General features: G+C 37.1%; 1 protein-coding gene and 1 pseudogene across 1 annotated transcript in view; one reads left to right on the top strand and one right to left on the bottom strand.

Moving 5' to 3' along the window:
- LOC140226630 (kinesin-II 85 kDa subunit-like) overlaps nucleotides 1-2,170 on the top strand; it is a 42,411-nt pseudogene extending 40,241 nt beyond the window's left edge.
- LOC140246789 (uncharacterized) overlaps nucleotides 1-18,133 on the bottom strand; it is a 246,896-nt gene that overhangs the window by 148,029 nt on the left and 80,734 nt on the right. The gene's annotated exons all lie outside the window — the stretch shown is intronic.

Here is an 18,133-nt window from a genome sequence, read left to right as displayed (position 1 = left end):
CACTCAACTTCTCTCTTTCAGAAAGCAAGGGAAATAATATTATCCTTAACATACGTCAGTAACAAGTCCAAGAAATAATCTGTACTTTGGGTTCAAATTATATCATTGTATGCATGTGACATCACAAACTGTAGTAGTCTTCTCATTCAGCAGTGATTGCGCAGATACTTTAGCAATTCATAACTTTTGAACGGATTGTCGGATTTTCCTCAAACTTTCGCTGATGTGTTCTACATAAATATTGTTGCATTCACTCAATCCACCTGTGTATGAAGGTGGACTTGTCCTTTAACCCGGCAACTTGACCTAGTTGTAGGTGAAAATAATGGCAAGTCCATTCAGTTGTAGCAACATGCCTTAGTCCGAGAGGATGGTTGAATATTGCAACAAAATAGATGTAAGGAGGATTAGGTCATCTGTGTTCATTGCTGATCACTTTCCAGACAATTTGTGGCAGTTAATGAATGAAGCACATCTACAGTAGCATGCATGGCAGTTGGCAAACACAGCATAATAAGGTTCATTTTTTTTTTTTTTTTTTTTTTTTTTGGGGGGGGGGTTGGTTACTTGCTTCATAATTCAGAGGGACCTTCTGTATTAAAGGGGCCAGAGACCACAGTATGTGAAGCATAGGAGGGAAAATGAAGAAACAGTCAATCTCTGAGTGGAACGGGAACATTGCTGATCATGGCACTTTATTGTCTAAATTGTTGGCAATGAACATTGCTGTTTATCCATGAGATGTGAGATAGTAAGCAATGAACTTTTGGGGGTTTTCTTTGCATTTAGAAAAAACTGCAAAGTTTCGAGGACCTTTTTTTTTTTTTGTGTGTGTGTGTGTGTGTGTTTGTCAGCCAAGTACGTACCCAGTCATGTACATAATAGATATTTCTATAAATTTGTTACCGGTACCATAAGTTTTGTAGCACTCATATCTGATTAATTTTTAAATACCTATGAATGTCTATTCCTTACCTACCCCACATCTCATGATAAAAAAGGGCAAAATATGATTTCATGCAAGAAAAGATATATGCAAAAATGAAAGTTCCTTATAAAAGGAAAATTGCCCAACAATTCATCTGAGCAATTCTTGCTTGACAATGTGAAAGGGAAGTAAAATTTTGTTTGCTTACCCTTCATGTTTGTCATTTTGTCTCTGACAAAGATTCTGCTTGTGGAAGAAGCTCAGGCCCCTTTGACTCCATTTTGAAATGAAATTGATGCTCATAAAATTAAGTAAAATTTTGTCATTACCACTTGCTTCTCAGGTAGATTTCCTTTTGGCTTTTCAATTGTGTGTTGTGAAATTCTCCTTGTAAAAGTCACCAAGCTGAATTTGAAGAGTTTGTTCGCAAAACCGATAAGTCCATTTTTGAAGATTTTGAAGTACAGTCTCTGTCATAAAGTACAAAATGATACCTTTTAAATGATATACATTGGTTGTATTGGTCACTACATATTAAGGTACATTTTTAAAGTTATGGTCAAAAGGAGCAAAAATTTTATTATTGTTCTCTTTATTTGTCTTGACCTTTAATTGCAAATATCTCCATTTGGCAAATATGGACTTATCGGTTTTTGCGAACAAACTCTTCATTTGAAAATAATCTTGGGATGATCAGCCAGTGTGTGGTTCACCTCTTTGCAGAAAAGCAGCGGCAATTCCAGCTGAAGAGGAAACAGCACTACAACGAGGCGTTCAACATCAAGCTGGCCAAGCAGCTGATCCAGCAGGAGCTCGAAGAAGACGAGGAAGACGATGAGGAGGGGGAGGCAGCGAGTTCAAAGGTTGAGGTCACGGAAGGAACCAGAGGCGAGGGGCGTTCAGAGGAGCCGGGATGCTCGGCGCATTCTGTTGATGGCCTGAGCAAAAGAATGGAGGATACGTCGGTCGGTGGCGCCGGCCTATCTCCTGAGACGGGCGACTGAGCGCTGGGGCAGTGCAGTTCATCTCAATGATAAAGAGAAAGATAAAAACATTGTAACCTTTGACCTCGCTGCCAACAGGTCCTCTTGTAGACAAATGCCTGCATAGCTTCTTGTGCCATTTTTTTTCTTTTTTTTTTCTGCTGTGCTTTGACATTGATGGAAGCCGATGAGCAGCGGTGTGACATGATAGCGGTTCTGCAAGGAAAAACCGCGGGATCACTCCCTGAGATGCAAATTAGCAGGGAATGTTTGTTTGCAGCTGGTTTGGTTGAGCGGGGTTTCGCGGTATTCGCAAAATAGTCTCCGCAATGACGTGGCATGGATGCTTGGACATATTGAGCCAATATGTCGTCACTTCATACCATGAAATATGATATAGAGACTCCAACTGTCCCGCTTTCGACGGGAGATCTCCCGTGGAAAGCCCGTTTTTGCAAAATCTCCCGTTCTTCTGCTTGATATTTAATTTCTCCCACCCTGTATCTGTATCTCCCGCTTGAAATGATTTCTTAGTTGGTGTCATCGTATGTTGAAAAATAAGCCTTAGATAGCATGAGAGAGCATCTAGCACCCTAGAGCTTGGACCCAGGCAGCAAGGAACTTCGCGCTTTGCGTACATCAAGTTAGAGTCCCCCGTTTGCTAGGGGTTTCAGATGGGAGAATCTCCAGATCAGAAGGTGCTTGGAGTTGGAGTCTCTGATAATATGGCATTTGCAACAGTGCACTTGTTATCATTTGAGGAATGACGTGGCGTTCCAGTTTCTTTGAGATATATATTAAAGTTAAGTCCCAACAGTCTCGATTCAGACACTGTCTCCGATGGAAAGTTGTCCACAAAGTCAACCACTGTTGCTTTCTTATTGAACATAGGGGATATCTTTTGTGGTTGCCCTGCTATTTATTAGCTTGTTTAACCCTGGTTTTGGCATTTCAATCATAGCATGTATGAGTTTATATGACTTGGGAATGTTACTTTATATTGCCTTGTACTAAAAGTACTAACTTTTTACTCTTCTATGTCACTCCCCCATCCAATCTATCTCTCTATCTTTAGCAAAACACCCACAGACATGAATACACTTATTATATACACACACACTGTGTTAAACTATATTGTAAAATAACATAATCATGTTCCACCAGCACCATTAACCCGTTGAGGACGAGTCCCGAGTATACTCAGGCAGGTGTCTATGGGAAATGCGCATTGTAGCAAAATGAGTCCAACCGCAATGGCTTAATGCACAGGTGCAGTCATTGTTACTGTCATGGCAACAGCCAATAAGCTTCCAGTATTCTTTTCTTGCTGTTACTATAGGTATAGTAACTATGGTACAAACGTAACTTCACAATAATTGTATGTGTTTATGCAACGGGGCCCAGTACACTCCACTTCATTTGTGAAACATGGACATCTTGTTACTACAGGGAAACTAGTTTCATTGCTTGTATTTTAAGCTACATCTGTACTTGTGTATAATTCAAGCGGAAGTCACTGTACCTGTAGATCTTTTCCCAGCTGGATTTGTAGTTCGGAACAAAGTGATGATAAATTAATTTACTGAGAAGGATCAGGCTTCCCTTGAGAGTGAACAGGAATTAAGGATACCCTCAAGACATTGTATTACAGCAATTAAAAAATGAATTGGCTGATGTGTAACAAATACTAAACAGGCATAGAAATTTCAATATGGGAGTTCACGATTGTGATTTGTGCATGTGCAAACAAAGGCCAAATAAGAATGTCTGTGTATTTGCCACTGACTTTAAAATGAAAAGAGACCTTGGGCAAGTATGACAATCCAAATTATGTCAGTATAGTGTATGTATTTTAGACTAAATAAGAACTTACAAGTGTAAGTCATTCATCAACTCTGCTTAGCAAAACCTCTCCATGCATTTTATCAACATTATTTTTTTTTATTTTTTTATTATTCAATACAAAATATGATGCTTCAATGAGGAATTCTTGATCACAACACATGTCCATGTTATTTGAAAATCTGTGGTGTTTGGGTCAAATGGGACATGCGCTAACCATGAACGTCCTTATTGTTGCCTCACCAACTCATTTCTGCCTTGTCATTGGACAAAAAAAAATGATAATCTGTCGACGCAAAGGAGGAGACATCACGTCACCATGGTAACCACAGGATTTCCTTGATTTTGTCATCATCACCAGCATTATCATCCTCACCATCGTCATTATCATCATCAGTATCATCCTCTTTGCTCACTGCCATCTAGACAGACGAATTTATGGCATTCCAAGTGGACAGTGTGCAGCAAATTTGATTTTCTGACAAATATGTTTCATTTTATGCCCCTTTTGTGCTTTGCAAATTTCACCAAAGATCTCCCGGGAAATCACAGGGGACACACAGTGGGGATAGTTTCTAGGGAAACTACCAGGTGACTATTCAGAAATGTTACCCTCATACAGTCCCTTTTAGTCTCCCAAGTGTCCCTGGGAACTCCCAGGTAATGATGTAGAGTATTAACAGACATCACAGGAAAATTGCCAGGTGACAAATGAAAGTCGACAGAGCAATGACCTCTTGGAGGAACATGTGTCAATCTATTTGCTACCCCCCTGTAGAAGAGCTCTGTTTCTTTATTGTATACACACACAGATATGGCAGATATACATCACTGTATCTCCTAACTTTGATATCAGACGCATAGATAAATTTTAGCACAAGATAACTCCAAATACATACTGGCACATGCATACAATGTGGCTCAGTTAGCTGTTCATTTTCAGTAGAGTTTAAAGTGTGCTATTACCTGCTGTTTGGCAGTCTCAATGTTAGGCTTATAAATGTACCTGTTATCATTTCCTGACAGTTCATGTCAGTAATGAATGCCATTCTCTTCCTTCTCACAGTGGGATGTGGTGCAGAATTGTGCAGAGGTTTCACACTATTAGAAGAACCTGTTTTAAATCCAGTGTATGGGCATGTTTACTTCTTGCGAAAGTAGCATTGGTCATTTATTAGGCTAAGACTGATTTTTGCCCAAATTTTTTTCAGGCTAAAGAGATCACGATATGTTTTCTCATCCAGTTATATGTTTGGTTGGCAGAACATGCCGTTTGTTATTATGGCCAACGCATTTTGGCCACACGCGAAAGCAAAGCAAACCAAACCATACATTGTACCATACAGTGTCATACCATGCCAGATTGGGAGAGTGTTGTCATAGTAACAAGGTCATGCACCTGGCGCTGAAACATTGCATACATTGTACAGGTGTCCAGAACAAAGAGAATCAATTGACTCTTAGCATTATGATGAAAGTGTGTGCCATGCGATTTCTTCTCATGGTAGCTTCTGGTACCTTGTGATACACCTTTGGAGCATTAAGGATGTGGTCCATTTTGGGCTCAGTATAGTGCGTTGGGGTGCACATTGGGAGCGTTCCAGTGCGCCTCTGGCACGGGTATGGTGCTGTATACAAATAATGCACAGGACAGAGTGGATCGGTGAGAATTGGATGCGCGAGTTTAAATTTGGAACTGTTTAAACCCACGAGTGCAGCGAGTGGGTTTTAGACTGTTCCAGAGTTAAACGAGAAACGAGAAATAGGCCTGTGCATAATTTGTGTCATAAATTGACCCGTAAATTCATAATATACGACCATTTTCCCTTCATGCGTCCGGTACACCTACTACACTATACAAGACTTGAACCATGAGCCATGCATGGCTCAATGTGGATCAGTAAAATTCAGTGCATGACAATTGACCAATTAGATTGCAGAGATTCTAAAGCCCATTTTTGATATGGTATGGTATGTTTTAGGAGAGCACTCAAACTCACCCCTTGTTCGAGGGTCATAAGGATGAAAATGTTCCTTTTCTGTACACTCTGTATGAACTCTTAGAAGATTTTGAAATGTGTGGCAGAAAGACAATACCAACAAGTTTTTCTATATTAAAGTCTGACTCTTCTCTGTGGCTGAAAGGTCATAAAAACCATAACCAGAAAACCAAAGTTGTAGCTCACTGTGTGGTGGAAGGATTAGTATACAATAAATATCCAGTTTTTATGGTAATGGTATACAGTATGTAAACTCTTGAAAATCTACAGAAATTTGCCATTTGTGAACATTTTGCGTAGCTAGGAGTATACACAGGAACCGACGTGTTATTTCAAAGTATAATGTCTGTTGCTTCAACAGTTTTGAGAAGATAATGTGGTTGATATATCAATGAATGCAGTGCTAGACTATGTCATCGATTCAGCAGATCTCATATCACTGAAGTAGTTTGCCTGGAGATTTCAGTACTTGGTGTGAGTCAAGGCATTTTCATCAATTCTTCAATAGCCTTTGTGGTGGGAGGAATATATAATGGAGGTTTTGTTTTATTAGCAGCCTACATCCGAGAGTTTATACCTCAATGGTTTATAGCTTTCATTTTTTCCCCTTTTCAGTGTTTGATAATGGATTGTTTACTATTTTCTCCGTTTGCTGTTTTTGCTTTTTTTTTTTAATCTTTATAGCCCCAACTTGCACAAGAGGTAGAGTGGTATAATAATTGTACAGAATATATGTCACTCAATTTTCTCACAGAATGCGTGCAAAATCCAATAGTGTAAATATAGTTAATCAGAGTTTATGATCATGTACATTGTACCATGTCTGTTTCTAAAACAATTACCAACAGTAAGAACTTTTGCTCAGCTCATATTGTAAATGCTGCCCTAACTACACTTGTATACCAAACTTACAATTGATCCACGAATGCTTTGCATGAGCTTTGTATTTGTCAATTCTGTGTCCGTCAGCTGCATAGATATTTTTCATCCATGTAAGCACTGCATTTTCATGCTAGATTTGTACTCACCTTTAACCCTATTCTAACTGGGCTATTTGAGACCAAGTTTTTACTGAGGGGGGGTCAATTTGACCCCCCCTTCAGATCTCGGCCGCCGATCGTGCGATCGCCGTGAAATTTTGTCTGAAGATAGAGCTGGATGTCAACTACAAGATAACATGGTCATACAATAGAAAAATATTGCCTTTCTATTTTTAATAAATTAATTATGCAAATTTGTGCATGAAATCATATTTTCACCTATAACTCCATTAAAAAGACTGGAGGATTGCTAAATTTTTGTGTCAGAATTCCTCAAGACACATCAAACAATTTTCTTGTAAAAAATTAGCACAATCGAAATGAATTTCTTTTGTTTTTTATTGTTTTGTTAATTTCTTATGTATTTTATTGTTTTTTCGACCTTTTGTTTTCTATTGTTTTTTTGCCAAAATTTGTTGCAGGCACTATTTCAGGCTTATCTTCACTAGAATTGATTAATTCAAATGGTTAAAAGTTGAAATAATCTAATTTATATCAATTTAACCAAAAAACACAATTTGCATTGGATTTGCACACGATATCATGAATTTGAGCTGTTTTTTTGTTGACATGTATATGCAAAACATTATGTAACTTCAAAACGGTGTACCCGGACGTCGCAAATTTGGTCTCAAAATATGCGGGAGACTTCAATGAAAAAAGTTGTGAAACGACGCAGCAAAATCTTTGCGCGTGGCGAAATCGTGGCGCAAAACGTCGAGGGGGGGTCAATTTGACCCCCCCAGTTAGAATAGGGTTAAGGTGTTAGATGCATTGGCATGAAGCCAAAAGAAATTTTGTGTGTGATGAATGAAAGGTCATGTCATGAAAGTCATCAGATTCGGATGATCAGACATCTCTCGGTACCCTTATAGTGATTACAACAAAACCTTGTTAGCACGAGTTCGAATTTAGCAATAACCTGATGTAGCAAGATATTTTTTCAGGTCCAGTCCTTTTTTCTATTTGTTTGACTTCATCCCTGCTATCAAGAGATACCTGATATATGGAGAACATTTCAGTGGTCTCAACCAGCTCTGAGCTGTTACAATGAAGTTCCCTTGCATTATTTCCATGCAGTAACAATGCCCTCTTTAAAATGTTCAATAGTGGACAATGCAGCAAACAAGAAGTGCTTGAGATTGATGTGTGATGCCTGATAATGAAAGGTACCCGGTATTGATATTGTTTTCATACATGTTGGAAATCATGTGCATGCCTTCTTGTATGTCCTGTCTGTTATTTGTTGTTGTTGTTGTTGTTGTTTGTTTGTTTGTTTGTTTGTTTGTTTTTTTTGGGGGGGATCTGTTTAACTGCTTAAGTTTCTGACAAGATAGAGAACACTCGGTGTCCTATACTGTAAAACATGATATTCGCGGCATGAATTTTTCGCAAATTGGAGCCGACGGCCTTTTTTGCGGCGTGAAATTTTCGCTAACTGTCACTGGTATTCAAGGCATATAGTGTAAACAAGAACTTTTGCGTGCATTTTAATTTCGCGAATCTTGGCGCTCGCAAAATTTGCAAAATTGAAATGCACACGAAGTGTCCTCGTTTTACAGTAATTTTGAATACATTCATTCGTTGATGCTTCACTCATCAAGGCAATGATCTAGTCATGTAAAAATGGTCGTATGACTAGAACCAGGCTTGACCGGTATCGAAATGCTACAGCATATGTGCAGTGATACCAAGAACATTTTGATACAGGTAAGCCAGGAGAACTGGTAACACCAGGAGGAGGAGGGAAGGTCCAGGGGGGCAGGTCCCCCAGCTTCCTGGAAGGATTATTGTACCTTTAGATTCCCATTCTTATTGGATTCTCAGGGCAGACGAATCAGCAGTTATTTTACCAAACTCTTTAACCCTATTCTAACTGGGCTATTTGAGACCAAGTTTTTACTGAGGGGGGGTCAATTTGACCCCCCCTTCAGATCTCGGCCGCCGATCGCGCAATCGCCGCAAAATTTTGCCTGAACATAGAGCCGGATGTCAACTACAAGATTACATGGTCATACAATAGAAAAATTTTGATTTCATATTTTTTAATAAATTAATTATGCAAATTAACGCATGAAATCATATTTTCACCTATAACTCCATCAAAAAGACTGAAGGATTATTAAATTTTTGTGTCAGAGTTCCTCAAGACACATCAAACAATTTTCTAGTAAAAAAATAGTGCAATCAAAATCATTTTCTTTTGTTTTTTATTGTTTTGTTAATTTCTTATGTATTTTATTGTTTTTTCGATCTTTTGTTTTCTATTGTTTTTTTGCCAAAATTTGTTGGAGGCACTTTTTCAAGCTTATCTACATTAGAATTGATTCATTTCAACGGTTAAAAGTTGAAATAATCTAATTTATATCAATTAAACAAAAAAACACAGTTTGCATTGGACTTGCACACGAAATCATGAATTCGAGCGTTTTTCGGGTTGACATGCATATGCAAAACATTGCATAACTTCAGAACGGTGTACCCGGACGTCGCAAATTTGGTCTCAAAATATGCGGGAGACTGGAATGAAAAAAGTCACGAAACGACGCGGCAAAATCTTTGCGCGTTGCGGAATCATGGCGCGAAACGTCGAGGGGGGGTCAATTTGACCCCCCCCCCCCAGTTAGAATAGGGTTAATTGTTTGTGTCTTTGTTTATTTTTTTCGCTGAAAAAAAGAAAAGAAATGTCTATATTTTATCAGAACATGTGCCATTCCTGATGCCCGGGATATTTCTTCTAAGGATGTGTGATGTTTCTCCACTTGAAAATGACTCAGCTTGACATAAATACAGTAGTTCTGGATGTGTTTTCTCCAGCGTGCTTTTTTATTTTGTGCAGGGTTGAGGTATTTTGTTGATTGATGCACATAAAATGATTTCAAATGCATGGGACTGAGGGCCTGCATTGACTGTTTGCTATAGCAAGGATTCATTTGAGATATAATCTACCCTGGGTCTCCAAGAGCCTTCAGAGCCAGATGATATTGATCTGAGAGTTTTGCTTTTAACCAATTATGTGAATTATTGAAGTCCTGAGTATGCTCAGGCTGGTGCGTATGGGAAATGTGTGAATAGCAAAATCAGCTCATCCCAGATCAATGGGTAAATACATAACGGCACATGTACATGTATATTGTAATGCATTGACCTGATGCTATCTAAAGCACAGTCTCCAAATTTTATATTTGGATTCTCACCGGACGAACTTGGTATCATGCCTGTGTGAAATAGCACAGCGGTATTGTTGCTCACGTTGTGGCTACTGCCCTCTATTGTTCATGTATGCAATCGACAATCTCGCAGTGCTCTGATGTACAAGTATAACATAAGTGCAGCTGGATTTACAGTCTATGATGCATATTGTTTTTTTGCGATGGGCGAAATTTATCATGTTTTGCTTTGTTTTCGTGACATCAATGAGCTTATAGCTGAAATAGTCACATTTTCAGAAAATGTGATAGGTTGGGAATAAATTGGTGCAAATTGTATTTTCTGTTCTTTATTTTTCACCAGGAAGGGAATACATTAACTGGAAAAAAAGAGGGGTCAAATGCATGCCTGCTGGTGTCACCATTTGTCATATTTAAAAGTGAAAAAAAAAAAAAAAGAGACACGGTCTGTTCTCTTTGCACCAAGTAGTGTTTTACCGGGGAGCCTCGTTATAATGAGGTCCTAGAAAAAACATAACAATAACCTTGTTGTACTATTCTTATTCAGTAATATTGGGGTATAACAATAGAAATGTAAAGACTAGAGACCTATATCACCCAACCATTAACATGTTTTGTTATGCCTCAATTATAAGGTTTCACTGTACAAGTTACAGAATAGCCTAAAGAAGTGAGTCAATGACTACACTGCAATTAGGATTGTTAGTGCTGGAGATTTTGCATGATATTTCATGACTGATCACTTTGAGTCCTAGAAGTATAAATTTGTCTGTGGACACAGGTACATTTGGTAACCATTTAAAGATGAGCTGAAGTGACTCCTTGTTCTTCATAATGGTATTCGTGTCAGAGATTTGCGACGTGCCATGTTTGTCATTAGTTTTGTTGCTTTAATTCCTATTTCAATCAAGGAAACAGCAAACAAATTGAGAATCTTGTCACATGATTCCATAACAGATGGTATTGCCACATGTGCCATGTTTTGCCACATGGTCAAATGATTAACAATTTGCTATGTGATCACATGACTTGGTTTGTGATGTGATCACATGGCATAGTCTGTCATATGTCAATGAATAAAAAAAAATATATATATATCTTCTGTTCTGTTCTTGTATGTTGATTTTTTTAAATCTGATTTGTGATAAGATATGTTCATAAATGTTCAAAGTGAGTGGTCAGCCTCATGAAGAAGCAGCATTGCTTCTTGTGTTTATATTTCTCCACATGAAGAGAAACAAAACAAATTATGATGGAATATTATGGAAATATAATTATGATGAAATATGAAACTTTTTTTTTTTGGCCAGTCACCGAGTATCTCTCTATAATGTCAGCATTTCACATGTGAAAAAAAGTTCTTGTGGGTAAGTGTAGTATGAGTGAGAGAGAGAGAGAGAGAGAAATTTGTGTGTGTTTGTGTGTGTGTGTGCGTTTGCGTTTGTGTTTGTGTGTTTATTCAAGCTCCTCATATTAGTCCATGGGCCAGGCCAGATATTGGTACCACCTGAGGTGGCGAAACCTTTTTGGTGTCATTTTATTTATCGGGCATAGATATGTTATGATAGCATTTCCAAACGAGTAGCTTTAAATAGTCATAATGAATGAATATTTTATGGTCTCGTTGTTATGTCCCTATACTTCTGAATAGAGGCTAACCGCTATACAACAAGGGCACTGTCTTCTGTATGTCCACAGGTGTTCTGTTATAAACGCGGTGCGCTTAGTCTTTATTCAAGACAGCGAAGGGAATATCCAAATGGTCATGATGTCCACAGCGCTTATTCTTTATTCAAGACGGCCAATTAAATATCAAAAGCTCATGATACAGTGTATATCCCTTTATCAAAAACAACAACAACAACAACAATTCGTCATGAATTTTACCGTATTTTTCAATTATTTATCATTTTCCGGTGAAAACGCTAATACAGCTGTACCACACCAATGTCGCTTTATTTCCATCCAATGAAAGATCATGCAAGAACAGTGTACCGGTACACTACAATACATTGTAATAAATAATATTGTAAGTGATCAGAGTGATTTATGTTTAAAAACTGATGTATTTGTTGAGGGGATAGTATAAAAACAGTATAGATAATTCCTTTTATTAGGAACTTTAGATATGATAACGGTAGATTTTTCTAGATAAAGACTGAGCGCACCGAGTGACAGCTGTGGACAGCTGTCACGCTGTCCACAGCTATAAAAAAAGAGACCAAATTGGTTAAAAATTAATTTATTATGACTAAGTTACTCATTTGGAAATGCTATCATAGCTTGATAAGCATATCTATGCCCGACAAACAAAATGACATCTAAAAAGGTTTTGCTACCTCAGGTGGTGCTAAACCAATAACCCATTTCTCGGGTCTTGGCCTATGGACTGTATAGACCTGGAAGCAATACACTTACACACAAAAACAATATCAAATACACCATTTGAAATGCACAAAAAATTCAGAACAAGCAAGGATATACTTCGCACAAATGTATTTCAATGTTTGCAAGGTTTATGAGTCTGCATGTTTATCTGTTTTGATGTGTGTTTAAGTCCATGTGTGTTGTTCAAAATGTGTGTTTGCGGTCTGTTACTAAAACAAAAGAAAAACAAAAGAGCTTGCTTAATATCTGGGCCAGACTCATTGTTTTCTGATTTTGCACATTAGAATTCATCCATTAGACATAATTTCTTACTTATAATTTTTTTGCCAGGAACTTATTTGGTGAGAAAGCCGGGTAGATGTAGGTAGGTTGTAGGGTAGGTTGTAGGAAGAAAAAAAAAATGTATATATATATATATATATATATATATATATATATATATAGAAGAAAAAAAAAGATAATGTACATATAATAATGTATACAAATGTATATGTATGCACTGTCATGTATTCAGTCAGAGGTCAATTTAGAAGTCACTCAAAACATACGAGAAGAGAATTGCTGATTTCAAAGTACAGGCTGTTCAGGTTCTGAAAACTTTATTGTGGAAGAGAGGAAGTACAATTTTGGCACTTGTAATCTTGAAATTAAACTGAGTAGGCCTAATCAGTCTTTCTTTCTGAACCAGACCACCTCAGTTTTCATTTATCTCAGTTTCAACATATACAAAATAATGTATCAGTATGTAGGTAGTATGCATACTCTAGTTATAATATATTTCATTTTCGAGCAATGCTACATTGTACCAAAGCATGTGTCACATATCGTTCATTCCATCTCCATACTGTCTGTTTACTGTCGGAAGAAAAAAAAAACAACAACATTGAGCATGCTCAATTTGCCCTAGAAATACCTACATAAAATCTCAAAAAGAATCTTTCAGAGAAATGAATGAAAATTTATGTCAGAAAGAGCAGAGGAAAAAAATAACTCAAGGCGAATAAGGAAGAGGAGGCAAAGTAAAAGATAATGAATACGGAGGAAATTAAGATTTCCGAGGCTCTTCTTTTGTTTTGTAATTAATCATACCAAATACCAATAACATAAATATACATCAATATTAGTAGCTGGCAATGATCTTCTTTATTGTGCACAAGAGTTATTCATTTAGTTCAGCATTAAATGCAAGAGTTCATTCACATAATTTGAATAGGAAAAAAAATACGCACATGGTGTTTTGGGAAAAGAACAACGTTTGCAGTATGCCTACCTGTGGAATTATAGGTTTAATTAAGAAGGAAAATTGATGCCTAATTGAAAACATAAATCAGAAGTTTTGTCAGTGATCTTTCAAGAAACAGTAACGCAGTCGTACTTACGTACATTTTAGAACAATTACATCATGATATTATAGCTTCGCAAGGTTCGTGTTAACTTATTCACAAATCTTTGTAATTTATTTTATATAATATATAATATATATATGATATATATAATATATAATATATATATGATATATATAATATATAATATATATATAATATATATACAATAATGTATATATGAAGAGTTTGTTCGCAAAAACCGGCAAGTCCATATTTGCCAAAATGGAGATATTTGCGATTAAAGGTCAAGAAAAACAAAGAGAATAATAAGAAAATGTTTGCTTCTTTTGACCATAACTTCAAAAATGTACCTCTATATGTATAGTGACCTATATATCATTTAAAAGGTATTATTTTGTACTTTATGACAGAGACCGTAATTCAAAATCTTCAAAAATGGACTTATCGGTTTTTGCGAACAAACTCTTCATATATATATATATATATATATATATATATATATATATATATAGTGTGTCTCTAAAAAAAAGTAAACCCAACTTCAACGGCAAACTTTCAGAAAACTATAAAATATTTACACATTATTTTTTCATGGTTAGATAGTCCAATAAGTCCTCTGTCCAATGATACCACGTATAGGTTATGTAACTCTCATGTATGACTGAGAATGATTCAACTTAGTGAATGGGTGTGAAATCATCACTGTGGCAAGTTCCGTGATCAGCATACTTTCACACATTGTACCAGATGGCTCTTTTTTGTTGGAGGCTGCCTGTCGGGGAACTGCACCCGAAAAGCCTCTTGAACTTCCACGAAACTTCTTGTTTCCTGGTATCGAGTTACCAGGAATATTCTCTGCACAATTGTCAACTGTACCATGTTTGGAAAGCATGTGAAGTGTGCCTGTGTCAAGAACAACCTTTGCTGAAGTTGTTATGTAATCATAGGCCTAACATGTAACAAAAAATTAACTTCAAATATGCCCTGAATGCATGACAATAGCAAGAAATAACTTGCCACAGTGATGATTTCACACCCATTCACTTAGTTGAATTATGCTCAGTCATGCATAGGAGTTACATAACCTACGTGGTATCATTGGATAGTGGACTTATTGGACTATCTAACCATGAAAAAATAATGTGCAAATATCATATAGTTTTCTGAAAATTTGCTGCTGAAGTTGGGTTTACTTTTTTAGAGACACACTGTATAATAAACTCGTTTTCTTCAATCTGAACGCGAAGCGTTCGGGTTGTATGGTTCGGCTATCCAATCCGCTGGAGTTCGTGACAAAGCTGACATAACTAAATGAAGAGTCATTTTCACAAATAAATATTTGAGCTAATAGCGAATATACAGTACAATGTACTTACAATCGTACCGTTAGTAAATCACTCAGCCTCCGCAATCAGTGACATAGAGATTATACACGTAGACATAGTCGTTGTACCGGTATACACTGCACGGGCACGGCCTGGCCTGGCTAATTTACCCTCATTCTTTCTCGCTTTACACAGCTGCTCTAGCTCCTGGGTGTTTTTTTCCTCAATCTATGTCCAGCTCCAAGCTGGATGTTTGGTACCGATGAAGACTTCAGCATTCGCTTTTTTTTTATTCCAAACTGGTGGGAATGCATCCCACTGTCGTAGAAATCGTCTTCCTTGAAATGGGCACTGCAAATCACACTGCTCTCCGATCGATGGCACACTCCACTTTGCTCTAGTCAATTTAACTTTTGCAGTCCACATTCGGCGAACGTTTTCGTCCTTTGGGAATTGATGCAAACTAACACCATCTTTTGTGGTGTTGCTGCATCCTGCAACAACACATCACTGTGGCATTTTCGCTAAATATCCAACAACAACTCACGAAACAGAAAGTGTCAACACTCGAAACATACGTAACATACGCGATGACCGACTGGGATCGAGCGTCGGTCTTCTGGTTGTGAGGTCACAGGTCACATGATCGAGAGAATCCGATATCGCCTATTTTTAGGGGCGGGGCGTAGCATCGGGTAAAGTGTCAGAATATGGAAAATGAAAAATTCATCTAAAAAATATGGATACAATTTTTAACCGAACTTTCCCATTTGTGATATGTATATGACCCATATTTTAATTGGAAAGGCCATTGTTAGATTAAAATAGTATACCTTTAAACAATTCCTGAACAGTGAAACCTAATTTGGCGGCCAAAAAAACAAAAGATAAATACCGACAGACACTGATGAATAAGAATAGAACAAAAATGTTGACTTTGATATCAAAATATTATATATCATACGTCCAGAGGGGAAAGTAATGAATCCTTTTTCCAGTTCATATCATTCATTGGATATTTTGGTGAAAAGCTGATCTTATTGCAAAGGTAATTTGAATGTCATAGTGGTAAGTCAATAAAAAATACGGAATCGCAAGACATGAATGAACACATTTTGTCCTAAAGTGCGCAAAAGCAAAAATGACAAAAATTGAATTGCTCATTAGCAAGTACCTTTCAGGATAACAATGAAAACAAGAGACCAATCCAAGACATTGAGGGGCATGATTGAAATAGCACAAATGTAGTTTGTCATTCTCTTTCATTATTTATATCCTCACACACACACACACACACACACACACACACACACACACAAATAGAACCACTTAAGGGGGAATAACAATTTCTGTTCGTCCTTTTTTACAGAGGTGAGGAGGAACTATACAAATCATGTTCCTGTTCAGAAAAAAATAAAATCGCAACAAAAACGAAACCGAGGTAAAAAGAAACAAGCAGTACCCTTGCCAATATCAAAGTAAAATGGTGGCTGACATGGCGGAGTTACTGCCTGCCACGTAAACTTAAACATGACTGTGCTCACATGTCTCTGCTAACATCATCATCTCTCTCTCTCTCTCTTTGTAATTCGCATAATCTTGACACAGTTGATCATTATCAAATGTGCAGTATTCTGCATGATTATACTGCACAAACTTATACGAGAAAATACGTTTTCTTAAAAAAAAAATATTAGACACATTGAGCTTTTCAGGTAATATAAATTCTCGTGAGATAAGATATTTTTCAGTAAAACATTGTCCAAAAATACACATATTAAGGTATTGTCATGCAGTTACGAGATACAAGATACGGCTCAGAAAGGCAGACCAGAGTCAACTACCCAACAACACCAAATATCATTGCGATGTTCAGAAAGATTTGTACAACGTAACATTCTTGAAGGTTGGTGTTAAAGGAACATAAACCCAGAGAGCAATGTGGATTGGGTGAAACCAGCAGCATTAGTAGAACACATCAGTGAACGTTTGAGGAAAATCGGACTATCGATGCAAAAGTTTTGAGCTTTTAAACTTTTTGTGTTGGAACCGCTGGATGAGACTGCTAGAGGTTATAACGTATGAGTGGACAACATTGTAAAAAAAAAATGAAAATACAATTCTACAAAAATTCACTTTTCTAGCAGTATGAAAGACCACTTTACTAACCGCTTTCGGAAGGCAGAGGGATTAATTGCTATCCATAATATATGTCAGCTTCAAGTCGATAAAATTTGTAATTTTCGTTAAAATTGATAATTCTCTTTATATTTTCTTTATATTGTAGTCCACACATACGTCATAACCTCTAGTAAATAAAGGAAATAATAAAGAAAACCATTTCAGGGTCACAACCATAACTATTTCACATTTTGGTTCTTTAGCAAATTACAGCCTTGAAAACCCCCATTTCATCCGTTATTATTAACTGAAATTGGAACAGAAAATCATGCAAAATCTGACGAACATGGTTGTTAGTTTACGGTAGCCATGGCAACCAACAACATCGGACATAGCTAAATTATGTATCAGAATGTTTGCAATAAGATTTTAGGAAAAGTCACCAAATTTGATTGAAATTGGGTAAAGGGTGTAGGAGTGGCAAACGAAAATACGGTGGGGGGGGGGGCGCAATGTGCCCCTCACTCCAGGTGCCCCCACCCCTTGGGTTTTATTGGGTTAAGTATGTTTAGCAAGGCTGGCTCTTAAATTTACATTTTTCATGATGACACGCTGTTGCTACGCCATGTTTGCAATCTTCAGTTTTTTGTGGGGGAGGGGGATTCATTGTGACATAGAGTCCTACATAATCCCTTTGGCATGGGTATCTGTGCACGCGTGAGACCTATTCATATTTCCACAAATATAACTTGCTTTAATTTTGTAATGAGAAGCCAGGAAAATGTTGAGTTATGTGCAAGATATATTGATGCTTTTTTTTTCTATAAAAAAGGCAAGTTAGTAGAATATACGAGACACGGATGTCTCCCCAAGACCGGTCCATAAGGCATCTCTCAGATTAAAACAACTGTAAAAAAAAAAAAAACAACAACAACAACAACAACAACAACAACACGAAAAAAAAAAAACACCCAACAACAACAAAGAACA

The sequence above is a fragment of the Diadema setosum genome, chromosome 3 (genome assembly GCF_964275005.1).
Source record: "Diadema setosum chromosome 3, eeDiaSeto1, whole genome shotgun sequence".
Classification (NCBI taxonomy): domain Eukaryota; kingdom Metazoa; phylum Echinodermata; class Echinoidea; order Diadematoida; family Diadematidae; genus Diadema; species Diadema setosum.
Note: the sequence above shows the minus strand (reverse complement) of the source record. Positions and strands in the feature narration are given on the sequence as shown.